At 49.8% G+C, this 5,447-nt stretch overlaps 1 pseudogene; it reads right to left on the minus strand.

The window, feature by feature from the left end:
- Positions 1-867: 867 nt before the first annotated feature.
- Positions 868-1,577, minus strand: LOC136533383 (uncharacterized; annotated as a pseudogene).
- Positions 1,578-5,447: the final 3,870 nt, after the last annotated feature.

Here is a 5,447-nt window from a genome sequence, read left to right on the forward strand (position 1 = left end):
GCCGAGCCAGTTAGTGATGAAGTCTAGGCTTCCAAAGAGGAAGGTCTGGGATAGCTCGAAGATGTTAGGAATCCACATCCCAACTAGCAGGACCGTGGGAAACTGCAGCGAGCTAAAGTGAATCGTATCGCTTGAGCCTATCATAACGAAGAAGGCAGAAAGGTGGGCCATTCGATGACCACAAGCATGAACATACGACGTCTTCCCCATAGACGTCGCCAACTGTTGGTGCGAAAAGTGACAAACAAGTAAATATTTGTAGTTTTGATGTACGTTGTGATCGGATGTGTCCTAGCACTCAATGACACAGAGTTTATACTGGTTCAGGTAACTAGCCCTACATCCAGTTCAAGTCCATCGGAGACTTTATTCCTAAGCCCAGGTGCTAGAAGTTTGCTGTGGGGTTACAAACAAATAGGAGTAAAAAGGGGGTGTCGAAGGCCTGGTCGAACTCAGTGCTCAGAATGTCTAAAGCTAAACAGAGAGAGAGAGTTAGAATGACTACCCCCTATTAGGAGAGAGCGCATCCCCTTTTATAGGTGAAGGGGATTGCCTTACAAGAGAGAGAAAGAGAGTGCTCGTGTTTTACTAAGTCTTGTTGCCCATGCTGTTAGGTACAAGACTGTCGTCGACGCCCATAATACTATTGACGCCTAGATCCATGTGGCAGGCTCCATCGTGTTCTTCTGGTATGGCAAATGTCGGCGCCTACCATAATGTAGGACAAATGTTGGCGCCCACAACACTGTTTGTATTCTGACATGTCTGAAAGGTTGCAAAGCACCCTTCTAGCATGGTGTGTCAGTACTGTCCTATAGGTGTGCAGGGTACGGTCCTTGGTATTGCGGTTGACTTGGGCGCCTTGCCTTATTGCGTCGTGCCGGGGGTGGTGGTGGAAGCAGGCACAATGGAGATGTTGGCCAGCGCCGGTGAGAACATGGAGGGCAAGGTGAAGCTTGGCGGGTAGGGGCTCGACGACGCGTGGACCTAGACCTTGTGCGCGAAGGGGTGGACGAGATACTATAGGAGCGTGGTGGGGCTCATGGTCTCAGTGGCAGCGGTGGCGGTGCGCATGGGGAAGAGGTGGTGGTTGAAGCGGGAGCGCACGGTCATCGTGGCGCCGGCGAAGGGTGGGGCGGGGATGCCAATGAACTCTTGCACTATGGTGTGGAAGTTGGAGGTGTTGGTGGTGAGCACCGCGGTAGGCGCGCGGCGCGACGCCCATGCCTGCTTCCTCGACCCCCACGGCGGCACCACTGTGGCAGCCTAGGTCGACGCTGCGTCCGCCTGGTCAGACACCGTAGAGGCCACCGTAGGCGCACCATGGCCAGACAGCGACGGCGGCAAGGCCGAGGCCTCTGCGTCGGCTAGGAGCGGCGCCGTCGTCGAGAACCAGTGGGACAGCGGTGGCGTGTAGAGTTCCTAGAGGCCGTAGATCAAGGAGCCTCCGCCGAAGCCCAGCACGGTTGGCGGCGGCTGCCGGAGCAAGGCAGAGAGGAGTTGGCACCGCATCTGGAGTCGAACTCGTCGTCACTGCCACTGGACGATTGTAGGCTGCCACTGTTTTCGGAGTCCATCCCACAAAACATAGGCGTGAGAGCCTGCGACGACGTGCCAGGGCATGGTGTGCAAGTGCAACCGTAGTCCGCAGCTCACCAAGCTACGACCATCTTTGGTATCTTTACCCTCGCACCAACAGAGAAGTGAAGCAGGACCAGGGAAGTACGGTGGTGCAGCACTTAGGGAGACGCGCGCACGCTGAGTCTAGTCGGTAGATCGATTAGCCGACATGTAGGAGTTCGTTGTGCTCCTCGGTGCCTGCCCCACCTAAACCTGTCGCCGCGGAGAGGACAAGGCTGTGCGATGAGGGCGAGGCGCCCGTGCTCGACTGGAGCTGCGGGAGCCAGAGGAAGGAGAGAGAGGGAATGAGAGGGTGACACGTGGGCCCCACATGTTGCTGAGATGTAGGCCAGCGTCCTATGTGGCGGTCAACGCCAGCGTGGCATGGTCAAAACCACTCAACATTGGTCCAAACAGCCTTGCCCCCGCCCATGTGCTAAAAGTGAATGGTTTTGATAGTTGGGGTACCGGTACTAGACGGTTTTGTAGTTGTGGGTTAAAATTAGACCATCACAATAGTTGAGGGGCCAAAAGTGGACTTAATCCTTTCAGGAACTATTTTTTCGATACTCTTGGAGATGCTCTTAGAAACAAAGGCACCCTATGTTATGAGGGCAAAGCAATTTGGTGTACTCCCTCCGTCCCTAAATGTTCGTCGCCATGATGTACGTGCCGATAACTTTGACTTGATTTATAGAAAATACGTACAATAGTTTTGTCTCCAAATAAATTTATTAAAAAACTAGATTTAAATATCTATCCAATGATACTAATTATGTATCATAAATATTAATATTTTTAATATATATTTAGTCAAAGTTGTTTCTCGAGAAGAAGAAACAACAGACATTTAGGGATGGAGGGAGTACGTCTTATGACCGGAAAAATAGCTAAGGCACTCCCAATCCTAAAATTAGTATAGTTTTATTGTGTATTAACTATCCTACTATGTATCCCCTCCGTCGATAAAAGAATGTAATTCTCGCTTCCTGAGAAGTCAACTAATTTGAATTTAAACCAAAATTATATAAAAATACTAACATTACTGATGCAAAATTAGCATCATTAGATTATTCATAGAATATATTTTAATAATAAATTTATTTGGAAACATGAATATTAATATTATTTGGTATAAACTTGGTTAAACTTGAGTTATTTTGATCCGCACGGATCCCATAATTGCGTTCTTTTCTAGACGGATGGAGTAACTCTTTACTGATGTGATAAGTGATTTATATTAAAAAATAAGGAAAATAGAGAAATCGTCAAAGAAAAGAAGCCTTGGCGTGCAGGTGCATCAAGGGACGAAGAAACCACCAATATCGGGTTGGGGTGATGGTTTTGTTTTTGTCGTCTCCCTGCATATCTTGTGCCCGTTGTACCACTGTCAAGATCATCGTTCGTGCCGGCAAGACCACAACCCCAATTTCTATGCACTCCCCTCTTGCCTGAACCTCGCGTGACTCTGTGAGAATTCCCCAAGCATGCTGTTCTCCATTGGACACCAGTCGACGAGACCTCCTCGGCCCCCTCCCCTGGAAGAGCGTCCATAGGATCGAGCCGAACCGACGACACCCAACATCGAGTGTGTACACACGGTGACACACGTGTTTCTCAGGCGCTTCGGCTACTTGCCTTAGCCACAGTTGTGGCTGTGCCGCAAGTATGGTGAGCAAAAAATGCGCCAAACTTTTGGTGGGCCGTGGCGTCGAAATGAGATAGCATCGCCTAAGCAAAAGTTCTACACGCCATAACTTGGGTCACAAAGCAAACACTAGCTCAGGCTAGGCGCGTTGGGCTGTGACGAGCTATGGTGAGTGGAGGTAACGAACCAAACACACTCCAAATCCAAGGAGGCTCTCCAATCACTAGTCTCCGGCTATCTGAGTAGAGCGTTATTGCCTCTATTTCAGTCATGTCACTTTGTCTCTGAGCTCTTCTCTTTTGTTTGCATTTGGAGTGGTGGTAAATTTGTTGTAAAAATGCCTCAATGTTTTCTAAACTTGAAAATTAGGTTGCACATCCATACTAGGTTGAACTGGAAATGTGGCAAATTGTCAATGTCTTTTGAACTTAAAATAAGGTTGCCACTATCATACTAGGGGCATGTTTGGTTGGTACCGTAGTTTGCCACGATTAACCTTAGGTAACCGTAACTGTCATAGAAAGTGTAGCGACCAAAATCGAGTGGTGTTTGGTTCCCCACAAGCGCTCGCCACACCTAACTCGTGGCTTCCATGGTATCTTGGCTGGCGTTTAGATTGCATGCAAGTTGTGGCAGCCACACACCCGTTCCAGTTTATTTGTGCACTGATTTTCATGACAGTTGTGGTGGCTTTTTTCTCTGCCACACTTCTATGACAGCGCCATACCTAGCATGGCTGGTTGTGGCCAGAAACCAAACGCCCCCTGAAGCCACACTCGTGGCAAATTCTGTGTTTCATTTAGTAGGAGCTCTCCTCTATTACAGATGCTCTAAGGTCTTACATCAAAGTTAGAAAACCGAAGTAGTAAGGAGACAGATCGAAAAGCAGAGTGTCGGGTTCATAAACCCAGGGTCCCTCGTGGACCGGCTTCCCAACAAAGGCTCAGCCCAAGCAGACAATGCGCAACTCGTGGACCGGCCTAGGTATCTAAACGACGGGCCAAAAGGGTGATCCAATCACGCACCGGAAGGTCTGGTCGAGGAGGAATGGCGCCCGTTTTCTGCCTTCGGCCCACCTCTTTGACTCGAGTGCTCGCTTCAGTCTCCAGCCCACTTCTAGACGGCCTCTCCGATCGGAAGACCTGTCCAAAGCACTACTTTCGACTCGAACCCACGTCTCCGGCCAGGGATGTGCCAAACTCTTGCTCACTGCTCTTCTCCGACTGACGCGATCAGAGCCGACTGGGACCAACCGACCGGGGACGCCCGCTCGGTAAGGACCAGGAAACGGACGAAGAAAGTAAGGAAGGGAGCACAAGTCAAACCGCAATACCAAGGTCTGTACCCTGTACACCTACAGAAACAATACTCTACGACCTCCCTGGCATGTCAGAACCCAAGCAGTGTTGTAGGCGCTGATATTTTCCCCTACAGTATTGTGGGGGCCATTAACTCCCATACGGTAAGGCTCTCCCACATGCCACTAGGCATCAACAGTATTGTGGGCACTGGCATTTACCGTACCAGGCGAACATGGTAAAACCCTTGCATGCCTCCAGGTATCAATAATGTGGCAGGCGCCGACGTCTGCCATACCCGAAGAAGACAACACAACCTCCCACGTGCATCTGACATCCAATAGTGTTGTGGGCGCCTACCATTATCTTGTACCTGCCGACGTGGGAAGCAAGACTTAGCAGCAAACGTACTCCTTCCCTCTCACTTGTAAGGCCATCCCCTTCATCTATACAAGGGGATGCGCTTTCTTCAAACAGAAAAAAGTGGATTCAGATTCATCAGATCGATCAAGTTCACTAGTACACAACAGAAGAGCCACCAGGTTCAAACCACGAGCACACACTCGAGCACTTAGCACATAGCAAAGCTCCTATCGCTTTTGGTCCCTCTAACCAGAGTCCGACCAGACCTCTCGTACCCCTCATCTTTCTCCTTCTTGTTTGTAACCCCACTGCAAACTTCGAGCACCTAGGCTCAAGAATAGGTCATCGGCTGACTCAAACCGGACATAGGGCACATTGCCTGAACCAGTATAAACCCTGTGTCATTGAGTGCTAGGCCACCTCCGATCACAACATACGGCAAAACTACAAATATTTACTTGTTGGTCACTTTCTGCACCGATAGTTGGCGCCGTCCGTGGGGAAGACGTTGTACGTTC

Source organism: Miscanthus floridulus, unplaced genomic scaffold (assembly GCF_019320115.1).
Source record: "Miscanthus floridulus cultivar M001 unplaced genomic scaffold, ASM1932011v1 fs_875_4, whole genome shotgun sequence".
Classification (NCBI taxonomy): domain Eukaryota; kingdom Viridiplantae; phylum Streptophyta; class Magnoliopsida; order Poales; family Poaceae; genus Miscanthus; species Miscanthus floridulus.